Source organism: Saimiri boliviensis, chromosome 1 (genome assembly GCF_048565385.1).
Source record: "Saimiri boliviensis isolate mSaiBol1 chromosome 1, mSaiBol1.pri, whole genome shotgun sequence".
NCBI lineage: Eukaryota > Metazoa > Chordata > Mammalia > Primates > Cebidae > Saimiri > Saimiri boliviensis.
Window position 1 is genome coordinate 286750227 of NC_133449.1, and position 25762 is coordinate 286775988.

The 25762-nt window shown below is 41.1% G+C and overlaps 1 protein-coding gene and 1 long non-coding RNA gene across 2 annotated transcripts in view; both read left to right on the top strand.

Annotated features, from left to right (window-relative positions):
• Positions 1–20338, top strand: part of LOC141581494 (uncharacterized) — a 34572-nt gene extending 14234 nt beyond the window's left edge. Inside the window, exon 2 of the long non-coding RNA XR_012514173.1 lies at positions 1143–20338. This is a non-coding gene — a long non-coding RNA (uncharacterized LOC141581494). The remainder of the gene's footprint in view (positions 1–1142) is intronic.
• ANKH (ANKH inorganic pyrophosphate transport regulator) overlaps positions 1–25762 on the top strand; it is a 167487-nt gene that overhangs the window by 30270 nt on the left and 111455 nt on the right. The window lies entirely within an intron of this gene.

Genomic DNA, 25762 nt, shown 5'->3' on the forward strand with positions numbered 1-25762 from the left:
TTTTTTTTTTTTTTTTTTGAGATGGAGTTTCGCTCTTGTTACCCAGGCTGGAGTGCAATGGCGCGATCTCGGCTCACCGCAACCTCCGCCTCCTGGGCTCAGGCAATTCTCCTGCCTCAGCCTCCTAAGTAGCTGGGATTACAGGCACGTGCCACCATACCCAGCTAGTTTTTTTTTTTGTATTTTTAGTAGAGACGGGGTTTCACCATGTTGACCAGGATGGTCTCCATCTTTCGTCCTTGTGATCCACCTGCCTCAGCCTCCCAAAGTGCTGGGATTACAGGCTTGAGCCACCGCGCCCGGCCAAGAATAAAACTTTATGAGCTCTTCATTCCTCTACCCATTCTGTTTGCCCAGTTCTACCTAATGATTGTAAAATCTGTCCTCTCGATAGTGACAATTAGTATCCTCATGCATGTTAGTCATACATGTTCCTGCTCAAACGTGTTATAGGCTGAAAGAGAAAGTATCATGATTAAGGTGTTAGCCTGTCAAGTTATAAAAAACCAAATGGCATAGTATAATGGAGCAGCTGTGATTTTTTTTTTTTTTTTTTTTTTTTTTGTCTGAGGCTCACTCAGAAACGTCCTGTTTTCCCGTTCATTTTCCCTTTCCATACATATCCATGCAGTCACCTTCCAGGATGCCCCTTGCTGTCTTTAGGCCTCAGAACCTTCCCCTTTCTGACTGACTGTGAGTGAGGGGGATGTAAATGCCTGGGCATCATTAGAAGGCCAGGGGGAGCTCATTTAACCTGATATATCAGTAGAATTTTGGAGCAGATAATTTGAAAATGTATAATAATACTTGCTAAATCAGATCATTTGTCATTTCTAGAAACCACCTTGTGAAGCCAATTCATAAACATCTACTTTTGCTTGAAATAGGCAACTAAACAAACCATTAGAACAGCTGTCACAAATCAAGAAAATGCACAACTCAGTTTACTTTGGATCCCAAATCTAATATGATAAAATCCAGATTCTAAAAATCAGAATTTAGTAGAGTTCTGAATCCAGAGAAGAATAATCTGTGTGTGTGTGTGTGTGTGTGTGTGTGTGTGTGCGTGTTTCCATATTCAGCAGTCACCTGCTTCCTAGAAAACTGTAGCAAAAACAACTTCCTTATTTGGTTTTGTCTAGGGCAAAATAGAAAATGGTGGACACTTACACGCTGCTGGAATACTGTAGGTTTCCTTCGTAAAAATCTTTAAACTGTATCTGGAATACACAAAAAGGAAAAAAGAAACTTCTTAAAAAGTGCTATGGAAATTCCTTGACCTGGCCAGACACTTCACTTGTTGAGAATAGAAGAGCACTGGATCTCTTCATGAGCAAGCCCAACGTGTTCAGAGGTGTGGTAAGGATGACAGCAAATGTTATCATCCATCCTTTATAAGGCGAGAGCTCCCTTTTAAAAACATTTAAGAACTTCTCTGTATTCCTTTGCTTATTCTCGGTTGGTTTCTGTGATATTCACAGCAGGATGCTTAAGTGTTTTGGACAAGGTCAGCCTGAACATTTATTAGGTTTGATCACAAAAATCAGACATTGATAATTTTCTGTGATTTGAGCTGCTGTTGGTGAGACGGTACTTGCCAATCAAGGCAATGTTTCTCTCTCTGATGGGGGACATGTTTGCATCTTTGCATTCCTTCCCACATCAAAATTAATACTATGTCCGGCAGACACCCTCAAATATATGAAGGATCTTATTTACAGTTCAAAATTTGAATATTAAAGATGAAAGGATAGAAACAAGTGCCATTAGGAGTTTCATTCTGTATCCCAGTGTCTTGAAGTTTCTTCTAGGAAAGAGAAAGTTGAGGACTTGACCTTTGGTAGTCTTGATTTCAGCCCAAAGTAACATGAGTTTGGAGACTGATCAAAATCTAGCCAGCCTTGAAAACAGAATCAAACAAAATCGCTTTCTTATACTGAAGAACAAAGAAAGGAATCTCTGGGGTTTTTTGTTTTGTTTTTTGTAACTGATAAGACTTTGAGTTGAGGCTAGAAGCATCTGGCTTCAGCTTGGCAGAATATACTACAATACCGCTTCTTTAAGGAAAGCAAGTAAGACGTGGAGCCAAAACCCTGTTTGTGCATGTGTATGTCTTTGTATGTGTTCACGTTATGGAGTTTTAACTTATCTATGTTAGCATTTTTACTTGTGTTCACTACTCTTGATATTAAAGATTATAAAGAAAGAACATAATCTTTCCAGAAATAAAAAATTAGTCTACATATTTCTGAATTCAGCACTTAGGTTTAAATCCAAGGATTCAAGTCAGGATGTGAAGATTGTGGGTGCTGTGGTTGCACTGGCTGCATACATACATCACTTCCTCATACGTCCCATGTTTTACTTTGAAGACCTTCCCCCTCACCCCGCCCATGTTAAGCTAATGCGGCACGAGGCTCAGTTTGCTAAAAGTGAGGTAAGGGTCTATTGGATAACTGGGTCAAAATCACTTTAAGGATCTTTGCTAAGATTTTTATGAATAGTTTTTCACTTGGGTTGTTGTTCAAAGGAAGTGTAATACTGTTTAACATTAACACATACTGAGTCTTCAGGTCTTTGCCTTCACGATAGCAATTTGGTTCCTTGGCCCACATATGCACACCTTAGGGGCTGGCAGGGACTTGGCTGGGTTTTTGCCTGGGCACACCTGCAGTTTGTATACACTGGCAGAAAAATTCACACTGTGGAGTGTTTTGTTATGCTCATTAAGTGATTTATTGAAAAAATAAACCGTTTCTAAACCCTCCTTTATCAGAAAGTGTGCAGAGTCATCTGCCAAGCAAAACAGTCCAGTTGGAATTAAGTGAAGCTCCCCTCGGGATGGGGTATTTGTGTTGCATCTTGGTCCATCCCCTGCCTCCTCTCTGGTCACCCCGAGCAGGGATCAGGTCCCCCAGGGGCTGCCAGTCACATAGGCCCCAGCAGGGCTTCCTGGTTTCAGGCCTGGACCTAGAAGAGCATACCCTTGAGTTCAAGAGACTTGTGGTTTTGTGGAGTTGAGAGGACTGCTCCAGAGTGTGATTTTGTCAGAAGACAAAGAGCGTGACTAGTTAAGCAGAAAGATAAACCGGAAAAGTAATTAGTAGACAGCTGGAGCATCTGCCAGAATCTCACCAGCCAGAAACCCATAGTAATATAGCATCAGAGTTTCAGGGTGGAAAGCAGGATACTCAGTCTATTAGGGAAGAGTGTAGGATTCATGCAGCTTTTCACCACTGAATGCACTGACATGTCTGGAAAGATGAAGGGTCTGATTACAAAAATGGCTTTGACTCAGTAGTGCTGGACTTGGGAAACATTTCAACCTGGGCATGGACTGCAGGTCTTTCACAGGGCTCCTTTTACAATGGAACAGACTCTTCCAAGAGGCTGGTTATTCCCGCAACTAACCAGGGGGACAGCAGGCATCTCACTGAGCAACACTCATCTCTTTCAGTCTCAACAGAATTAAAAATATATGTGGTTTCCAGTTAAGTCTGGTCATAAAATATACATATGTGAGGCACTTTAAAATTTAACGAGCTCTGCACTTATCCAGAATTAGTTTTTTAAAAATTGTAAAGATTGTATCACCATAAAAATGAAAATGAATTGTGCTAGTATCAGAAGCAATGGTTACTCTTGCTTGATTAAAGTAATGTTACTGAAATAAATAACCTTTTCTTTCCTAATTTGGCTGTTTTATTTGAAACCATGCTTTTGTCTTAATGATGGTGCTAAAACAAGCAGTTATGTAGCCATGACAGTGTTCCAGGTAACTGCTCAGAGATCTTTATGTCTATTAATTCACCAGTCTTCTAAATAATCCCACAAAGCAGCCACTGTTAATTATCTTCTTTCTCCAGATGAGGGAACTAAGGCACAGAGAGGGTGAATTCACTTGCCTAGGATGACACAATAGATCTTTATTTATTTTGAGACACAGTCTTGCTCTGTCACCCAGGCTGGAGTGTAGTGGTGTGATCTCTGCTCACTGTAACCTCAGCCTCCTGGGTTCAAGTGATTCTCCTGCCTCAAACTCCCAAATAGATGGGATTACAGGTGTGCACCACCACACCTGGCTACTTTTTGTATATTTTGTAGAGACAGAGTTTTCCCATGTTGGCCAGGCTGGTCTTGAATTCCTGGCCTCATATGATCTGCCTACCTCAGCCTCCTAAAGTGTTAGGAATATAGGCATGAGCCACCCTGCCTGGCCAGATCTTTTTTTTAATACTCCTAAGAAGTTCCCTAGTAAATCCCCAGTATTTACAGGTTTTTTCTCTAATGTCACAGTGTCCTTTCTCCTGTAGTCTTTGGGGCATGCTTGCCTTAACTATAGTTAGCAATAGTAATCATAACAGGTATCACCTTCTGTGGAGGCCTCATCACTCCAGACCATTCACAGACTGAGCATTTACCAATGCTTTCCCCTGTGACACAGGTCCTGTCATTGTCTCCATTTTACAGATGGGGAAACTGAGGTCAAAGATGTGAGATAACTTGTCTAGGGTCAGAAAGCAGAGCTCTTATCTGTACCCCGACAGGCTAAGGGTGGAGCTCATGTTATTCCCACTAGTCCTCCTTTCATTGTACCTTTATATTTTATATAAAATAATTGGAATAAGTCCCTGTACTTTAAAGATGCTGTGAATTTTGTGGAGAGTGAGCCGTGATCTCCGTTTAGGCCAGGTTTGTGTGTGAGTGAATACAGGTCAGCATGAGCCCCACAGAAACCCTGTGCGGTTCTGTTTCGTTTTCTAGTTCTTTTTTTTTTTTTTTTTTTTTGAGATGGCGTCTCACTCTGTCGCCCAGGCTGGAGTGTAGTGGCACCATCTCAGCTCATTGCAACCTCTACTTCCTGGGTTCAAGCTATTCTCCTGCCTCAGCCTCCCAAGTAGCTGGGATTACAGGCACGTGCCACCATGCCCAGCTAATTTTTGTATTTTTAGTAGAGATGGGGTTTCACCATGTTGGTCAGGCTTATCTCGAACTCCTGACCTCGTGATTGGCCCGCCTCGACCTCCCAAAGTGCTGGCTTTACAGGTGTGAACCGCCACACCCAGCCAGTTTCCTAATTCTTTCGTGCTGCCAACTCTGAAGCAGTTGCATTACTGAAAAGAGTTTTAATACGAGAGAGAAGGTGGAGTGCTGCTGGAGGACTGCAGGGCCCCCGCAGTTCCTCTGCATGTAAATAAGTTTCTTGAGTAAAGAAATGGTCCATAAGGAGATGTAATTATGCATGAGGTAGTTTTCTACTTGGCATCGTACCGTAAGCAAGGCAGGGCCTATAGGTCAGTTTGGCTCACTTCCCTCAGGCCCAGTATTGGCCAGTCCACAAAGAGTGATGTGGTAGCTCTATTTAAAGATCTCTGGCAGATATCACTACTTGTCTTTGAGTTTGTGCCGCAGCCTTTTTCACCCTAATGCTAAAGTAGGTCCTCATCCTTGTCTCCTGTAGCTTTGGGAGTCCATCCTGGACCATACACCCTGACTAAGGGAGGAGCAGGCAAGAATCTTGTTTTGACCTCCCTTGCTCTAAATGCTGTAAACATTGGTATGTTGTCTAAGAGCCTAACAAGCTCTGCAAGGTGGGAGACTAGAGCTTTTACTAGTCTATTGCCCATTCCCATGAATAGCAAGCACCCTTGTGTGTGAATGAATGAAAACTCCTCAAGACCTGAGCTTCGGAGAGTAGGCATGTTGGAATATCAAGACAGAAAGCTCATTTTTAAGGAGCATACCAAGCTAGTTCTTATAGTCTTAATTCCTCTGATGGAAGTTCCAGAATATATGGCAATGCTATAATTTAAGAATGGAATGAATATTTACCTGCCTCTGAACATCTGAAGACATAATCCATTGCAAGCTTTAATGTGGGCAGAAGGGAAGCCGTCATGCCTAAAGGGGTTCTGTTTGTGTCCAAACTGATCCATCTGAGACATAGGAATCATACTGCAGGTTGAGAGAGCCCTCCCCACAGGTCAGCAGGGCCAGGCGTGGGGCCATCAAAGCAGCACTGTGATTGCATCAAGAAATGGAAAACATTAAGCACCGGAAATTGTTACACATTCAGCTGCGAAGAACTACTTTTTAGTAGTCCATGGGAAGATAGGCTAGTAATAATTTTTGCGAACAAATTTCCTTTCAGAAAGGCTAGGTGTTGGTATGTTTTTCAGTATCCAGATTCTTTATTGCTCTCACAGTGGAACAGATATTTTCTCCCCATTTTGAGTCTTGTTTCTGCTTTCCTTGCTCCAAATGTTACAAAGATTGTTATTTGTAACAGCCCAACAAACTCTACAGGTAAATAAAAGATAACTAGAAAAGTAGAAAATAAAGCATGAATAGTAATTAAAATTTAATTTATCCTTTCTTGGAAACTTACTTCCTCCAATTCCTTCTTCAGCACTTTTTAATGAATCTATTTGAATTTGTTTTTCATTCTCATGCTATGTTTTCTGGGTGACTTGAATGGTTCTATAAATCTGTTACTTACTGATTGTAATCTCTTTATTTTGATTTCCCCTCTACCCTTAGGAACAGGAACTAGCAATTTGATAATTGACTTTGGTTATTGAGTTTTTTTGAAAAGGATACTGCTTGTTTACAATCCAGAAATTTGTTTTATTCCTCGTTGCAACTATTTTGAGAGCTTATAACAAACCACAATAGTGGAAATAATATTTATTTGCACGTGGAGAGCTGTCAGAATTCCCAGAGACAATAAAATTTATGTCTGTGGCAGCAACTTTTTAATAGCTTTTAAATATTTTTGTTGTTTTTAGTTTTTGAGTTATGTTCTACTTTGTAAAGATAACTGCCTAAAGACTGTGTGACTTTTCAGATCAGGAAATATATACATATATACATATATATATATATATATTTAAAAACCTGTATTTTGAGGTTATTGATCTAAAAGTTGCTTTTCTTAGAAGGGGGCTGCTAGGAAATTTCACTGTAATTTTGAGTAGAGCTGTGTTCACTGCTGGTATTATAAGCTGTTGAGAAATTCCATTGAGAATTGAATATTTTGCTGGCCCAGAACTTTTTCCCAAAAAAATTTAGGGAAAGTTTTAAAAGCAAAATATCTCATGTAATTTATTAATCCTTGTTCCTTAAAGTTCATTCATCCTCCTTATCTTTCTTAATAATTTAATTTGGTGATGAGAAAGATTCTTATATGGGAAATAGTTCATGGTTTGGTAACTGCTTTTCTTTAATTAGCACAATGAATATGTAGGTTGAGGGAAAGACTGTTTTCAAGTCTGTGAATATCTTAGTTGGGCAAGTTTCCCAAAAGTTGCTGCAGGAAGTTTTGGGTGAAAATTGGACCCTGCGATCAGGTAAATGTGAACAGTGCTAAGCTGACCACTGTGAAGGTGGTTTCCTGTACTATAGGATTTCTCTGGTGTGGTTGGGGTACCGGGCCCCCCTCGAGCATTTGACCATGAATCCCTTTGGCACCATGGCAATCACAGCTATAAATACTGTAAAGGCCCCCAGCCATCCCCTGGGGAGATTATGAAGCTGTGGATGGTATCAGTCTCAGCAAATGTCATTCTAGTGCCTTGAGTCACCAGTGAACTCAACCACAGCAAGGTGCAGAGATATGAGAAACACAGAAAAGTTGCTTTGTATTAGGCATTTAGGGACTTAGCTAAGAGAGGCAAAATAATAATAAAAGTAGGAAACAGGGGCATCTTTAGGCAGATTTTCATTTAAGTAGCTCCTCATACAAACATTCGTGATGGGATACATATTGAAACTTTAGAATTCTTCCAATAGGAATTCAGAGTATCAGCTGGCTGTCCAATCCCAGTTCTGTGGAGTTTTCACTCCCTTCATTTTAGGGCTCCCTGTGACTCTCCAAGGTCTCCTGAGTTGGACATCACAGTCCCACTCACTCAGTAGAACGCTGCATTTGTGGCCCAGCCAGGAGCTGTTCAGCAGGACCTATCCTTGTACTCATTCTGACCAACTCCAGAGGAAGTACCTGGTGCTGACATTCAAAAAATTCTTTCTTTGCCCTGAAAACAAAAAATGAACGATCTAACTTATCTCTCTGTGAAGGCATACTGAGGAAGGGATTCCACATGGGGCACCTTGTAGAGTAGCCAGCTGACCCAGTTTATCCAGGACCGAGGGTTTCCTGGGCTGTGGCCTTCAGTCCTGAAGAGAGGTGAGTCCCAGGCGAAGCAGGGCCGTCGGTGCCTTCTGGATGCCAAGAGCCAGACTAGATGTTGGGAGTAAAGTGGTGAATTAGCTCTAGCATTTCACCAGAAGGGCCAGTGACATTCCTTTCTGGGCAGCGCTTGGGAAAATGGTCAGTGGAGAGGCAGTGGGAAAACAGACCTACAAAACAGGCCTACAACCTGGAGCTCTTAGGTGGCTCCTTGATTAGTTGGACTTACTGTTATTCTCTTTCAGTTATGACCAAATTGTTTTTCTAAGTTTCTAAGTTAGCAGTATTGTTTTTTATTCCTAAGGCTGCACACACACACACACACACACACACACTCCCCCTTACCTCACAATATTTACATGTCCAAGCCATCAGGGAATAACTTTCCAGCCACTTCCTTCCCCCACTGCAGCCCAGGACTGTGTTTGGTTTGGACCCTTCCCCGGCACTGGGGCACGTTTTCATTACTTCCTACTCATGTTGTCCCCACCTTCCATTATTCCCGCCTCTGCGGGTGTGTGTACTGGGCAGGAGGTGAGCCCAATGCTGGGGCAAGCTCAGCAATGTCTTCCCAGTCTGATATGGCTGCCCAGTGAGCCCAGGAATAAAAGGATGACTGAAAGGTAGCCTCAGATACACAGGAGGACTTCTCTGTATCAGTTTTGCTTACTTCCTTCACATAAAAAAAAAAAAAAACAAAAAACAAAAAAAAAAAAACCTGCTTCATAGTTGTCCATATGTATGTGTTGAGTCTGTTGTGGTGATTTTAGTGTATCCTCTAGTGAGGTGCCTTCCAAGGTACAGCACTGGACTTTCTTCACATTACTTCCTGCCTCCATTTATCATACAGACAAACGATAAGTGACTCTTCCGCTTGCCCAATCCAGAAATGGCAAAACCTGGATCAGAAATAGAATCTTGAAAATTCCTCAGGTTTACATGAAATGGTTAACTTGCTAAAATTGAGAACGGTCATTTTAGAGGCTAGGCTGATATTTTGCTTGCTGAAATTATTATTTAGTTATGAAGTTATAAACTCTGAGGAAAACACAAAACTTATTTGTGTGTTATGTCTTCTATTTATCCTGGGGATGGGGAGGACAAATTATATAGGTCTCAGGTACCTGTCTAAATAAAACACAGGAAATGTGCAACAGATCTTTTTATGTAATGATTTTGTGAGAAGGTTTTCTCAAAGACTGATTCTTAAGACACACAAGATGTGACGTGGTTGGGCAGCACTAGCCTGGCAGAAGTGAATTCTAGATCATGTGTCAGGCATTTCTGCTGATTTGCTCCACGAGAACAGGCAACTTGCCCAAATGCATTCTTCCTAAGCATTTGGTAGTTTATTTATAAAGTAAGGATTTGGCACTTTTTTCTTTCATATCTCAGAACCTGTATTATTTGTAGAACTTTGACATTTTTCAGTAGAAGCTGAATTTTAGCGATGTACCACATTCAGCTTTTGATGCTTTAATGAATTGTTCTAGAAATTTGACCATCAAGCTTGAAGAAGCAGAACAGAGGGAATTCGGGCATCTATATGCCAAAATAAGTATTTCTGGATAAGGCTTTCTGAATTCTGTTGTTCTCTTCATTACAATGGACAATAAGAGTTATTGATTAACTAAAACTGTAGTAAAAGTCTGTGCTTTTAAATTGCTTCTTCTGAATGATAACCACGTCAGGAATTCTCTTGAGTAATTGAGACCTTAAAGATATATACCTATGACTTGGGCAAAGTTGTTTCTAGCTTGTTCTTCTCCCTCTGATTTGGATATAGTACAAGGGGATGAGCTTTATTAATAAGCTTATATTTTCCACTTGTATGTCTAGAGCCTAGGCCATGAAATATTTTCACAAGTATATCTTCCATGTGATGAGATTCTTATTAGAAGGCATATTACTGATGGTATCATTCCATGGTATAGGCTTAAAGAACCTACCTTTTTTTTTTTTTTTTAACCATTATGTTTAAAAAAGAAGAAGAAAGGAAAGAAGGAGGAAGAGGAGGAGGAGGAGAAGAAGCAGAAGCAGAAGCTTGTTTCTGTTTGTTGGTGTTTGAGATGGAGTCTCACTCTGTTATCCAGGCTGGAGTGCAGTGGTGCAGTCTTGGTTGACTGCAAACTCCACCTCCCAGGTTCAAGTGATTCTCCTGCCTCACCTCCTACATAGCTGGGATTACAGGCGCCTGCCACCATGCCTGGCTAATGTTTGTAGGTTGTTTTGTTTTGTTTTGTTTTGTAGAGACCAGGTTTCACCATGTTGGGCAGGCTGGTCTCGAACTCCTAACCTCAAGTGATCTGCCCACCTCGGACTCCCAAAGTGGTGAGATTACAGGCGTGAGCCACCGCGCCTGTCCAGAAGCTTGTTTTTAATGTTAGGAAATACCCTTGCCTGGTATCCAAGCTGACCTGTCACACTCTTCATCATATGGTAAGATTACCGTGGTTTCTTTTTCTAAATGGCATAAAGCAGGTGGTAGTGCTTATCATAAGAGTGTTGTAGCCACAGCCTGGAAACAAAGCAACATGTTTTCATTTGTCTGTAATTGATGTGATTTATTTTATGCTGGAACAGGCGCTGACGTGGTATGATCTGAGATGTGCAAATACTCTTCTTTATTCAAACAGATATGGCTCCTACACCTACCTGAGGATGTTATAAACTGTTGGCAACCAAGTTACCATTTCGGATTATGGTATTGTCCCTGAAGGCCTCTGAAATAAAAGATAATCTAAGAGAAAGATAACATTGATAAAACGTATCAAATTACAATTTGAGAGAAAGACAACATTGATATAATGTATCCAGTCACTGAGTTATCAGCACTTAGTGAGTAAGATCTCCCAAAATATAGGACAGCAGTTTTGATATAAGGAGAAATACAACAAGGATCCAAAGACCTTAGTGATGCCCAGAGAGGATCCTTTAAGTTGGGAGCCCCAGGAAGCCAAAGGAGATGATGAGACATCCAATTATCTGCTACCTGATAAGATACCTAGTTAACAAAGGAAATAGAATGTGCCTACAGCAGGGGCTTTGGGGATCTCTTATTGACAAGCACAGCCTTCTCAACTATGCCTGGACTGACCCTGCTTCACACTTAGGTGAATAATGCCACAGCAGCATGTCTTGTATGTGTGCATTTATCTTTAAAAGGCCTAGACTAGTGACTGAGAATAGACTCTCGGGCTGACTGGACTGCTGTTTGCATCCTGCCACAGTTCATCCACTTACCTTGGCTGTGCACCTGCGACAGATCACTTAAAATCTTTCTTTTACCTTCCTTAGCTATGAGAAATACCTGTCTCAGAGGGTTGCTGAGAAAATTGAAAGCAAAGATGTATATGCAGTACTTAGAACAGTGGCCCATGGTAAAAGTCTTAGGTGTTATTGTTACAAAAATATGTTAGAGTCGTGTCTAAAAGAGGAAGAGCCATGGACAAGAGTGAGCAAACTGCCAGGGTGCACAATGGTGTCGTCTCAGCCGCTTAGCCCAGGTCAGTGAGATTCCTCGGAGACAGTGGTTCTGTTCTCTTCTAGGCCCTCTGAGTACTTCACTGATTTTCAGCCTCTAGACAGCAGGTGAGGAAAGAGGTTTGCTCAGGAGCTTTTGGAGACCAGATTTCCCACATTCTCATACTCCCAAAGCTCCCATCTTCCATTGGCTTTCTACTTTATTACTTCCCCCACATCCCATTGGCTAGAAATGGTCACATGGCCCCACCTAACTGCAGAGGGACATGAGAAATGTAGGTTAGCTGCCCAGGAAGCAGAGAAGAACGTGGATAGTGGTCAGAACGTGGCTAGTGGTCAGAACGTGGATATTGGTCAGAATATGGATAGCAAATGTATGCTTTTGACTCTATGATTTCACTCGAAGCAGAAAGACTTTTTTAGTTTCATTTTAAGAATATGAAAATCTGCTTTCACTTGGCATGCAACAGTCAAATTCCAGTGTTCACGCTGAAATTCAGCTGTGTTATCGTTTCTGAATACCATAATGAAAGCTACCATGTAGGGAGCATTTGCTGTGTACCAAAATACCAAGGACTTGACATACTTATTTGATCTTATTGAATGAGATGAAATTAACTTATTAATTCCCACCACAGCCCTTATGAAGTAGGTACCACAATTATCCCCATTGGACAGATAAAGAAAGTGAATTGCCACAAAGGCATGAATCCAAATGATAAATAGGAGTTGAGGAAGAAGCACAAACAGGATGAACAGAGCTGCTAGCTCGTGTTTTTCACTGTCCTTTTAATCTGTAATCTGACAAGATTTGGTAGAGAGATAACTTAGTCACCAACTCTGTTTTCTTTTTTGGGAGACCAAATCCAGATATACAGCTTAAGACTAAATCCCATACGAGGTGTTCACGCTACCTAATACAGCACCCATTAATTTGTCATGAGCTGGGTGGTTTGTCAAGAAAACCTAATACACATGTGCATGGAAAAACACACATCAATGTGTACTTTATTCTTAGGTTTACTTTAATTTATTTGCTTAGAGAAACATGCTACGGTTATTATCAGGTTAACCATGCATACATTGCATTAGTCTGGAAAAGAGGTTTTAGTGTCTTAACCATGGATAATCTGTTTAGTTCGTCCTTGAAAAATTAGCTAGGACCCTTACTTTGATCTGCAGTTAGTATTTTAATAATAGATTGTATTTACTTAGTTTTTAATACTAACTGCAGATCCAAGGAGGGTCCTAACCCTAACTAACCTCTAGATTTTAATCGTAGAGGTTATATACCATGATGTCACTGGTACTTGTGTTTTAATTTTTTTGAGTTTTCAAGTGTAACACTGTAGAAAGAAAAGAGGAAGACACGATTCTGTGAGCCCCTGTACACAGACAGTGTGAAGAATGGTCTTCAGATTAGGTGCTTATTTTCTTAAGAGATTCTGCAGGATCAGTTCAGGTGAGTCAGGTCATTACCATCTTTATCAATTCCATAGATTTCAGGTTCCTCTAAGACACTAAGATATGTTTATTATTAAAAGGCTTGAGGCTGGGCGTAGTGGCTCACATCTTAAATCACAGCACTTTGGGAGGTCAATGGAGAGGGGTCACTTGAACCCAGGAGTTTGAGACCAACTTGGGCAACATAGTGAGATCCTGTCTCTACAAAAAAAATACAAAAATTAATCAGGCATGATGGTACATGCCTGTAGTCTCAGCTGCTCAGGAGGCTGAAATGGAAGGGTCGCTTGAGCCCAAGAGATCAAGGCTGCAGTGAGCTAAGACTGTGCCACTGCACTCCAGCCTGGGCAACAGGGGGAGATCCTGTCAGAAAAAAAAAAGAAAAATGCACCAAGAAGTAGATATAGCAGATCTCAGATAGAAGCAGCAGCAGATGTGTAGTAGTGCAAAGAGTTTTGATAGGCCATGGAATAGCTGAGTAGTTAGAATTTCTGTATACCAGTCTACCTTAAAGACTTTTGGCCAAGCTATGAGGCAGCTAGGTGTTTGCCCAGTTGTTTGTGTGTGGCCTCATGTGTCTTTTGAAAGTCTTGATGATGGTAGCCAAATGAGGAAGGCACCTGTTCTTCAATATTCGTTTTTTCTTTTTCACAGTTTGTTTCAGTTTTATAAAAATATAGGGAACAATTAGGCAGACCATCCATCTTTGTGTTGCTAACAGGTGATAATCTCTTGCATTTTACCTCTAGATCTCAAAACATTTTCCACTGTGCAAAGTTAGAATATTCTTTATTGCATTTGTTCTTCAAAGTTATTTTCATTGAGTTGAGAAAGTGATATTGCTCACCTTTTGCGGTGTGTAACCGGAGCTGTCAGGGGCCAGGGGGCCACTGATATGACCCCCACCAAGCCAAGCGGAAGTCAGGGGCCAGGCAGAAAATAGAAGTATCAGGGCTGACTCCCTGGGCTGTTACAGTGGTGATTTAATAGGGACTTGGGACTTGGGACCTCATCACCATATTGGAAACCAGGAGTGTTAGCAGTTGATCCTGTCAGCTGATGAAATGATCTCACAAACCACAGAACTGTTCATTGTATTTATTAATTTGTATTGTTTGGAAATGACTGCTATTTTGTGTTATGATTAACATAACACAGCTATTCTCATTCTGTGAACTCATATTGAGGGTACCGTTTGATTCTATGGAACATTAAGCTTTTGTGGTTTAGAATTCATGACCGCTTCCTAATTTAAATGCAACTTAATTTTAACTTTAAAAAAGAAACTGCTTTTTCATATCTCTATTACTGGAAAAATCACCCAGCCGTATTACCCTTTAGACTTCTAGTCCAGTTTTGGGTTTTATTTTCAAACAAGAATACATTGACTGTAGCAGACATGTCATTTGTAAGGTGGGACTGCTCCACTAACTTGACTAATTTTTTTTTTTTTTTCAAAAAAATCTGAAAAATAAATCGTCACTTTTAATTTTTTCCTATTTACATTTCATCAAGGACTATTTTTTTCCTTCTTTCAAGGAAGGATGGTCCTGCTGGGAACAGATTGTTTCAACCTCTTGGCTGTAGAGATAAAATGTCATGGAGGTAGGTTTTTGTCTGCAGTCACTGCTATCTGAGGGCTCTGCAGACTCTTGGTTGGGGTAAGGTATTCTTGCATACCACATACTTGTGCCATGGGTTTCTGTCTGCTGCCTGTTTTTCCGGGCAGCAGCACCACAGGATAAAGAACAGTGTTTTGTTTTGTTTTGTTTTGTTTTGTTTTGTTTTGTTTTGTTTTGTTTTGTTTTGTTTTGTTTCGTTTCGTTTTGTGATGGATTCTCACTCTGTCACCCAAGCTGGAATGCAGTGACACGATCTCCACTCACTGCAACCTCCACATCCCAGGTTCAAGCAGTTCTCCTGCCTCTGCCACCCAAGTAGCTGAGATTACAGGTGTGTGCCACTACGACTGGGTAATTTTTGCATTTTTAGTGGAGACAGGGTTTCACCATGTTGGCCAGGCTGGTCTCGACCTCATGACCTCAGATGATCCAGCCTCCTTGGCCTCCCATAGTGTTGGGATTACAAGGGACAGCCATCATGTCCTGCCAAAGAAAGGTTTAAATGTGGAAATGACTTCTCATTCATCAGAGGCTGTGAACTGTGAAAGTCATTTGTGAGTTTTGATCTCCAGTTTGCTTGAAAATACCCACTTTTTGTCTCTCAATCTCCCAATTCCTGAATTATTTCTAGAAGGATCACTCCCTCACAAGCCATTCTAGGATGGCTTTCTTGCCTTACAATGTTATAAATTGATCATTTCCACTGAAAATTGTTCATTTTGTAAACAGGATCTCTCCTTTTTAAAAGTTCTTTTTATTTTAAAATAATTATTGTTGTTATTCCTGATATTCTGAAAAATAAAGACACTGATATTTAAGTGAATCACAGTTCAAAGCAGTTATGACTAACAAAGTAAATAAACTAAAGTTCTTTTCTTGTAATATAGGTGTAAAATAGTAGATGTTAGGCTTTCTGACTACTCACGCAACTTTTACCAGTAAACACTGAAGTTCATACTTTGCCCTTTGCAATAAATAATAGTCAATGTCAGAAGCGTAGTTGAATGTTTGGTTTTACTTAGTGTTGTAAAATTACATAATAGTGAATTTTATATTACCAAGTCCAGCTAACCTTATATTAATTACCATATTAGTGGTGTTTAATGGCAGGTTCTTAGAGTGTAAGAAGAGGGCAAATGTGGTTTTCGTGTATTTCTGGGATGTGAACGTTTGTGGTCGTGAAATTTCTGTTTATTGGCAGAGTTTTTACTATTGCGGTTAACATTGCTTCTGAATGCATGCTGTCTGTCATGAAAAATGAAGGCCACTGCCTTTTTATATAAAATAAAAAAGATAACAGTTGAATCCTTATTTGAGCAGATGGACCCAATGTAGGGTCATTATGTGATTCTGCTGGTAGTGCTATTTCTGAAGTGTGACATATTCATTCTGTTCAGATGGCTAGGAAAAACAGCCTCCCTCAAAGAAGTGTCTCATGCAGCTGTCCAACAGAAGTAATGTGAGCCACATATATAACTTAAAATTTTCTAGTAGCCTTATTTAAAAAGTAAAAAATAAACAGTTCAAATTTTTAGTACTATATTTAACTCAATATACCCAAATACTATTATTCCTGCCTGTCATCAAAATAAAATTATTGTTGAGAGAGTTCTTCATTTTCTGTCCTAAGTCATGGAAATCCAGCGTGTATTTACACATACTGGACATTGCAGATCAGTCTAGCCACTTTTCAACTGCTCATAACCACATGTCATCTGGGTTGCTGGATTGGACAGCAAGGTCCATCAATGGCTTGGCTGCCGCTTTGGATAGGATCACGTGAAATGTCTGTTCCTTTGTAGAACACTAAATGTCGGATCTTGAAAATGTTGAAAGAACTGTCTGCAAAATATAACCTTCTGATGTTTATTTGCACAGATCAAATGCTGTTCCATAGCAGAGTTTAACTTTATTTTTATGGAAATAAAAACAAACACTGATCTAATGTTAGTCATTTCCTAAAGAAAATTTAAAATCCTACATCAGAGGGCCTTAATGTAAAGGATTCCTTTTTTCTCTCTTTATCTGGTTCTACTGTTGCCATAGCCACATGGATGGGATGCAGCAGAAATTAAAGACTCCAGTTAGAGTCACAGTGCTTTCTTTAGTTAACAGACTACTTTTCAGCCAAAGACTGTTTTTACTGTATCGAGCTTTTTCCACTGAAAATGCGGAAGTTTTGCTTACTAAATGTTTATGTTTTGGTTTAGTATGGACAGTGGAAAGATGGTACATTAATGCCATTTCAAATGCTTCAAAGCCCTTGCAGCAAGTATCAACCATAATTACCAAAAACAGTCAGCATTAATTCATAACCAGAACATGTCAGAGTCTGTCTGATCGAATTTTCCTCCCTCCATTCTTCTCTGGAATACAGACTATTTTATGTCATTCCATTTTCAGAGTAAAAGAGCTGTTACTGTAATTTTAAGTGAGATGATAACATACTATGTCTTCCTGGCCAATTTAAACGGCTGTTGTTAACCAGATGGCCCTCATTTTCAAGAAGCTGTGACCTTTGGGTTTATTACTGTTGATTGGAGAAGAAGGTTTTGCAACATTATTACCCTCAAAGGATTAGTAATAGAGGCATGTTCTCAGATTTAACTTGGAAGGTATCTACAAACTCACACATCTATCATTTATATGATGTTGGGCTTTAATAAAGTCTTGATATGTTTTTGAAGTTTAGTAACTGAAGCAAAAAAAAAAATTCTTTTTTTGAGACAGGATCTCATTCTGTCACCCAGGCTGGAGTACAGTGGCATGGTCAGGGCTCACTACAGCCTCCATCTCCCAAGATCAACCAATCGTCCCACCTCAGCCCCCTCAAGTTGCTGGGACTACAGGTGCACACCACCACCCCCAGCTCATTTGTTTATATTTCTAGAAGAAATAGAGTTTCATCATGTTGCCCAGGCTGGACTTAAGCTCCTGGGCTTAAGCGATCTGCCTGCCTTGGCCTCCCAAAGTGCTGGGATTACAGGCGTGAGCCACTGCACCCAGCTGTAGTAACTTAATTTTTTTGTATGGTAGAAACTGACAAAAATTCTCTCCTTTACCAGACTTTAGTTAGGCTCCCCTGAGCCTTCTCAACCTTCTGTGTCTCTCCCTCCTGGTCTATCTTGATCAAGAATTCTTCCAAGTCAGTTTAGTGGGAATCCTCCTACACTTAATATCTGGTCAAGTTACTCATTTCTCCACCCCTGACGTGGGGCCCTTGGCCTACCCTCATCAGGAATCCTGTTCGGTGAGTTTTGTAAGATTCTCTCTACCTGTGGTGTCTCCTCTTAGTAATTTTCCATCCACCAATCCTCTGACTCTGTTCGTTGGCTGTCATTTCCCTCATTCTTGTATTCAGAGTTGAGCTTCATCTCTTTCCTCTGTTGTAATAGTCCCAAATAAAGTATTCCTTACCATTTTAACAGTGTCAGAGTAACTTTTTTTCAATGGCACAATAGTGAGTCGCATAGAAAGCCCATGTATGAGCACTTTAGGACAGTTTTGTTGTGAAGTGGTACAGAGTAAGTTCTTATTTCATCTCATTCAAGAAACTAAAAAACACTCTATTAGGCAGGTTAAGTAAACTCTGTGGTTAGAAGTGAAGTTTATATTTACTTGGAACATTCATTGTTTATTACTGTTGTATTATAGAGATATTTTATTATGCTTACAACCGAAGTGCAAAATCTGGCCTAAAATTTTGTAAAATACTTTCTTATAAAATACTGGTTTCTCTAGTCTGAATTATTTCTAAAGGAGTGAGATCTTAATTTATCCCACAGTGTTTGATCCAAAGTATGTGGGCATGTAACTCCTGTTGGCGTTATATACTGAGTTGCAAAGGTTGTTAGAGATTAGGCTTAATGTTTTTGTTTTTGTTTTTGTTTTTAGATGAGGCTTCACTCTGTCATCCAGACTGTGCAAGGGTGCCACCTCAGCTCACTATAACCTCAACGTTCTGGGTTCCAGGGATCCTACCTCCTCAGCCTCCCAAGTAGTTGGGACTATAGGCACACACTACCACGCCTGGTTAATTTTTGTATTTTTGGTAGAGATGGGGTTTGCCATGTTGCCCAGGCTGATCTTGAATTCCTGGGCTCAAGAGATCTGCCCTCCTCAGCCTCCCAAAGTGCTGGGATTACAGGCATGAGGCACAGTGCCCGGCCGAGGCTTATTTTAATCCACTTGTAAGAAGTCAATGAGAGCTTGCACTGAAAGTAGCACTCTCAATTGCAGACCGAAATAAAAGTGATGCAGAATTATCAAGCCACTTTTACTGCAGAGAGGACCTCCTTGTAGAAATACTGGCCCCCACCCAGAGGGCTTATTGAATTAAGAAAGTCCAGGCTCTCGCTGCAGAGTTTCATGCCTGCATTACAGCAGTGTAGTCCCACATAGGTATGGGTGCATGGGCTTGTGTATCAGCCCGTTTCCTGTCCATATGTCTTTCTTGAATGCTTAGTTATTTTATGAGTTATGCAAAAAGAGAGAGGTTGAGACAGCAGAATAAAAGGTAGTTTTAGTGTTTTTCTTTTCTTTTTTTCTTTTTTTTTTTTTTGAGATGGAGTTTCGCTCTTGTGACCCAGGCTGGAGTGCAATGGCGCGATCTCGGCTCACTGCAACCTCTGCCTCCTGGGTTCAGGCAATTCTCCTGCCTCAGCCTCCTGAGGTGCTGGGATTACAGGCACACGCCACCATGAGCATTTCATTTTTTTCTGAAGATAATTATGGAAACTCCCCAGAGAGTTACTTTCCAGGAAGACTTCAGCTCTTTCTGGACACTGGACCACAGTGCCATTCACGCCAGACGAGGGGTAGCTCATGCTGGCAACCGGTCACTAACTCCCTATTCAGGGTTGAGCCTTCGGTGCTTTATGGTGAAGCTACTTTCAATCTCTACCTCAATATATTTCTGTTTGTTTTTAGAATATAGTATTGTATGCCTTAAGAACATTAGCTTTTTCCAAAAGTAACTCTTCAGCAGTGATTCAATGTAAGTTCTAGGTTAAGGCCTTTGACGAAAGTATCCTCTACTAAGTGTCCATTGTGTGCACTTTTCAAACGGTTGGAGACCAGAGTAATGAACTTTCAGTGAGGCTCTTTATTTCTTTGTGAAAGAATCAAGGGCAGAATTGCTGTGTTTCCATTAGAAGTGGCAACCTTGAGACGAGGGGTGGTGTGGAAGCCCAGTGTGCACACAGGAGTCTAATTCTTTTTTCTGCTTCTGCCTTATTATTATTATTATTATTATTATTATTATTACCTGAGATGGAGTTTCACTCTTGTCACCCAGGCTAGAGTGCAATGGTGCAATCTCACCTCACTGCAACCTCCACCTCCCGAGTTCAAGCAATTCTGTCTCAGCTTTCTGAGTAGCTGGGACTACAGGCACCCACCACCACATCTGGATAATTGTTTGTATTTTTAGTAGAGATGGGGTTTCACCATGTTGGCTAGGCTGGTCTCGAACTCCTGACCTCAGGTGATCTGCCCGCCTTGGCCCCCCAAAGTGCTGGAATTACAGGTATGAGCCACTATGCCCAACTGATTCTGCCTTATTTATTTATTTATTTATTTATTTAAAAAAAGATGGAATAGCACCAAGAAGGAGAGGAGGAGGGAGGGTAGGGCTTTCTCCTTCTACTGATCCTACTGGAGAGTGTAAGACTGAAATATGGAGTATGGGCAACTCCTGGGCTCCCACGTAGTACAAGGTAGGTAAGAGAAAAGAGCTAAAAGCTTTATCAGGATGTGTGGTGAATTATAACGAGTATGGGTAGACTAATGAGATAAGTGACAAATTCTCCTAGCCACTGATTGTTTTTTTCCTTATTATTTTTTTTTCTTTTTTTGAGACAAAGTCTTGCATTGTCACCCAGGCTGGAGTGCAGTGGTACAATCTCAGCTCACTGCAATGTCTACCTCCCTGGTTAAAGCAATTCTCAAGCCTTAGCCTCCCAAGTAGCTGGGACTACAGGCCCACGCCATCATTCCTGGATGATTTTTGTATTTTTAGTAGAGTTGGGGTTTTGCCATGTTGACCAAGGCCATTGGTTACTTTAAGTCTCGCTTTTTTTCTTTTTGCGTTACCTTTTACATTAAAATTGTTACCGCTCCTGTTATAGTGAACCCTTTATTCTTTACAATGAAAGGGGGTTGACACACCTCTCTCCAGGTGAAGCTTGTATCTACAGGTTATGTAGCTATGTCAGAGGGAACATTCTCTAGACAGAATACCCTGGGGAAATGCACAGCTTTTTACTTCTTCACACTTGTGAACCTAAACATCAGAAGTGGTGGCAGGTGTCACACTTTATCAGGTCAAGTCAAGTCTGTCTTCTTGACTGGTTCTGTATACAGTGGGAGGATTGAGGAGTGAGGAGAAAGCTGGTCTCTGGGGAACACAGAGCATACGACCCTGAGAAGATTCATTTAACGTGACAACTGTGTTCCATCTCATCCATCTCATGGGAGTTCAGAAAGACCTATATTCTTTATTGAATTCACCAGGCTCTTCATTTTTTCTTTCACTCCCTTTTGGCTTTCTGATTCTCATCCTTCCATTTCACTCATTTCCACTCATGTTTAGCAGTTTCTATCTTTTTCTTTCCTGGTGTTTTAGCATCATACATAAAAACCTACCACCATCAACGAGGCTCATGCATGGTCAGACAGCCTCTGACACACCTACGCAGGCTGCCAAAATGCACCACAGAAAGCCAAACAGAATCAGCAAGCTTTGATTCATCATTTCTACCCTGTGGTGCCCAATCCTAGACTCTTACACGATACATCCTTTCCATCTGCCTATTTGGCAAAAACAACAGAAAAATGGGACCTCATGTCTAAAAGAATTGAAGCACTTTATTCAGTGAAATATTTGAACTTAGAAAACATCATGGTATGGGATAATCAAAGCAGATTATGTTATTTTTTAATTTAAAAATCATATCCAACAGAAATTCATGGCAGTCCATAAAAAAAGGCTGAGATCTGTACAATGAGGTAAAAGCATGAGCTCCCAGCCCCTGGTCCTTTCTTTGGTCACATCCAAAATGAGTGTTTTTCTTTTCCCCATGGGAGAGTTTGTTTGCCATTGTGTTCATCCTGGCGAGAGCTCATGGCTTGCAATGTTGACTGTCCTGCCTCTTGGTTGGGTGAATTTTTGAGAAGCTTTTCTTGGTGCCAGACCAACCTGTTACAGAGACTCTACTGAAGAACAGTCAGGTGTACTTGACATTCATGTTCCAAGAAAATCAACTGAAATGTGGGCGTCTTGAAAATATTGATGCCCAAACAAAAACCTTTTGTAAGAGAAGAGAGCCAGAAATGGGAGTCATCTCCAAGGCTTTTACGTCGCTTTTATAAGCTGGTCGTAATTTATTCTCCCTTCTGAGTTGGACAAGTTTAAAATGGAATCATCCCCTTCCTCTCTTGCTGGGTTCTGTTCCTCTCTTTTATGCCCCAAGTCACTCTCTGATGGTACATCAGGTCATTCAAGTAAAAGCCTTGTGAGAAAAAAAATCACCCACACAACGATTCGAGGTTTAGAAGAAATTACAATTAGACCTATCAAGTGGCTTCTCTCTCTTAAAGCTTCTAACCCAATCTTCTTTGATTTTGCATATGAGGAAACTGAGTCCTGCAGCGGTCACTGGCTGAAGGTGATTGATGCTCAGATGTCCTCTCCTAAGACAGTGATCTCTGACCTCTGCCCTTCAACCTCTTTAGGTCAACAAAGTAAAGAAAAATGTTTTTAGTTTTGGAAAGGAAAGGAATTTAGCATGATGTGCTCTCCACATTAGAATGGCAACTGGGATGTTTTGTGGGTCAGGAATACTTTTCCTTCAGCCTATCCCCAATGCTTAGGCAAACCGTTATGCCAAAAAATGTCTTTTGATGGAAACCAGGATTGGACAATCTAGTAAACAAGGATGAACAAACAGAAAAATAGGGACTGGAATTCATAATTGGTCATTTACAACAATGACCTGCCCACCTTGGCCTTGGTCTGGCTTACCAGCCAGCACCTTGCTCTGTGGCTTAAAAATCACTAGACTCCACTGGGCAAAATTCCAATCATGTTTGACTTGTGTTTGGCAGTATTAACTCTCCGCGTTGGCCAATGCCTCTGTGCTCCTGGGCATTTGTGGTCATTGTGTCTGTGTGGCTCAGGGACCCTGTCTTCATGTGTATACATTGGCATTCCTTTTTCTGTTTGTCTTGGACAGCCTGGGTGTGGTTATTATTGCATAAAGAATACTCCTTAGTAGGGGCAAATGAGTACTTTGTCATCCATGACAACTGACTCAGGCACAAGAAACAAAGAAGTAGCATATCACTGGGGAAGTATAGAGACCATGGGGCTGCCTGGAAATCTTGGTGGACCTCAACATCATCCATTTTTGTTTAATGATCAATGGGAGACAGTGAATGGTAAAACAGCTAAGATTGCAGATGACAAGAGTGACTATGAATCAATAATTTCAAGGCAGTGGAAGTGTACTTGTTATTCAAACACAGGTATATCCGTACACATTCACATGCATATAGACAGATGAGCTGCAGCCCAAACACCTGCTAACTAGGGGGCTTATGGGGAAAAATCTGTCTCGTTACTGCACAGTGGGTATTAATTTTAAAACTTCATATGCAGAACAATCAGGAGACTTGCCTGTCGTCCCTTGAAGACATCAGCCCAGAGGTTTTGCCACAGCCCAGTAGGTATTATTAGGTAGAGGATATTGAAAGTGAAACAAAATGTTCACTTACTTTTCTAGAGAGCCACAGGCCTAGAGGGACAGGTGACATGTTCAAAAGGACAGAAACACAATGCTGATGGGTAAGAACCAACTTCAAGGCTCAGGACTCCTCAGACTGGAAAGGCTAATACTCTGCTAACATTCCAACTCTGTTTTGAAGTAGGGATAGAATAAAAAGACGTTGTTGGCTTTCTGAAACTAGAGCCCCTGCTCTCAGATTTGTGAAACTTTTAGAGAGAGGAGGGAGGGAGAGAAAACCAGATCGACTCCAAGAGGTGCTATAGAGACAAGATCTCTCTGTGTTGCCCAGGCTGGATTGCAGTGGCAGTCACGGCTCACTGCAGCCTCAACCTCCCAGGCTCAAGCCGTCCTCCCACCTCAACCTCTTGAGTATCTGGGACCACAGGATGTGTACCACCATGCATCTCTTCTTTAAAAAACAATTTCTGTAGAGACAAGGTCTTGGTATGTTACCCAGGTTGGTCTCAAGATTCTGGGCTCAAACAGTCCTCCTGCTTCAGCCTCCTGCAGTGCTGGGATTACAGGTGTGAGCCACCATGCCCAGCCTATTTACATTTTTGATACCTGGTATTCGCTAGAAGCTGAATTGATACATTGAACACACACACACACACACACACACACACACACACACACACACACACCAGCCTCCTGCCCTCACATTATTTATGATCTAGTGGAGGAGACAAAGGTAAATAACTATAAAGCTATATGGGAATGAAATAAATGTCAAACAGTCATGCAGAGAATGAAATTGTCTATGAAAATACTGGGAAAGGCATCACTGATTCTGGTGTGAAAGATGGAACATTGTCTCAAGAATGTTAGCATCTGAACTTGACCTTGAAGAATAAGTAGAACTGGGATAAGGTGGAAATTAGGAGGGAGGAGTGCCTGGCCTGAGGAATCTGCCTGAGCCAGGGGGAGGGGAAGTGGCGGGTGTGATGCTTGGGGGCTGGCAGGTTGTCAGGGGAGGCCAGAACATGGAATGCAGGGACAACGTGGGAAAGGAAACCAGAAGAACATGGCACAGATCATCTGCAGCAGGAGTTCAGCCTCATGTTGTAGAGGTGAGAGTCCTTAATGGGTTCTGAAGATGGAGGTGGCCTAGTCTTGTCCATGTTTTAGGAAGATGATGCTGGAGCAATGGTGAGAAGCAACAGAGAGCTGAGCGGTATTGCTGGATTGATGGCTGTGGCAGACACAGATTAGGGGCCAGGTCCTAGTGAAGCTTAGCCTCTGATAGATGCCATGGGCAGGGGTTACAGGGAGGACCCAGGCATTGAAGGTCACTGTGGCACACTTCAGTACAGATCATCTTCACATTGGGGGTTTCTGGGATCACCTTCCCACTACAAAGCTGAGGACACTGTTGCACATTTTAATTTGGGTTTCTCTTTTTTGTGTATGACTCTTCTGAATTTATATTTTGGCCAAAATAGCCCTTTAGGAGCCCTTGGAACTTAACATTTTTCTGTGGCATTCAGATGACAATTCACATTCCTAATCTGCAAGTATTTTTGCCAAAAGTCATACCCTGTGAGTATCTATGGGTCTATCTTTAATACCATCCTGTGTCATCCCAAAACCGTTATGTGCATTGAGAGATAGGTCCTGCTAATAAAGACCTAGTCAACCATACTTTTTTTTCTTTTCTTTTTTTTTTTTGGAATAGCTGTCTCTCTGTAACCCAAGCTGGGGTGCAGTGACCTGATCATAGCTCACTGTAACTCCTGGGCTCAAGTGATCCTCCTGCTTTAGCCTCCTGAGTAGCTAGGACTACAGGTGTGTACCACCATGCCCAGTTTATTTTTTAATTTTTTATAGAGATGGGGTTTCACTGTGTTGCCCAGGCTGGTCTCAAATGTCTGGCCTCAAGTGATCCTCCCACCTTAACCTCCCAAAGTGCTTTAACCATATGTTAATATGACTGGGATTATTACATTGAATAAAAAGAAAATATAGCACTCTGCTTATTCTGTTACTAGAGGTAGCTCTCATCTGAGACTGCTTTGTATTTATGTTGGTTTATTGCATGGCTGTTTCTAGATAGCAGTCAGTTACTTGAGTGCAAAGATTGTACTTTGTCTTTTGAGCGGTTCCTGTGTTAAAGAAAAAAATATTCTGATGCTTACTAAAAGCATAAAGAAGACTTTATTAACAGAATTCTTGCTGAAGGCAGGCCAAGGAAGGGCATAGACATCAAGGTTGGAAGATAG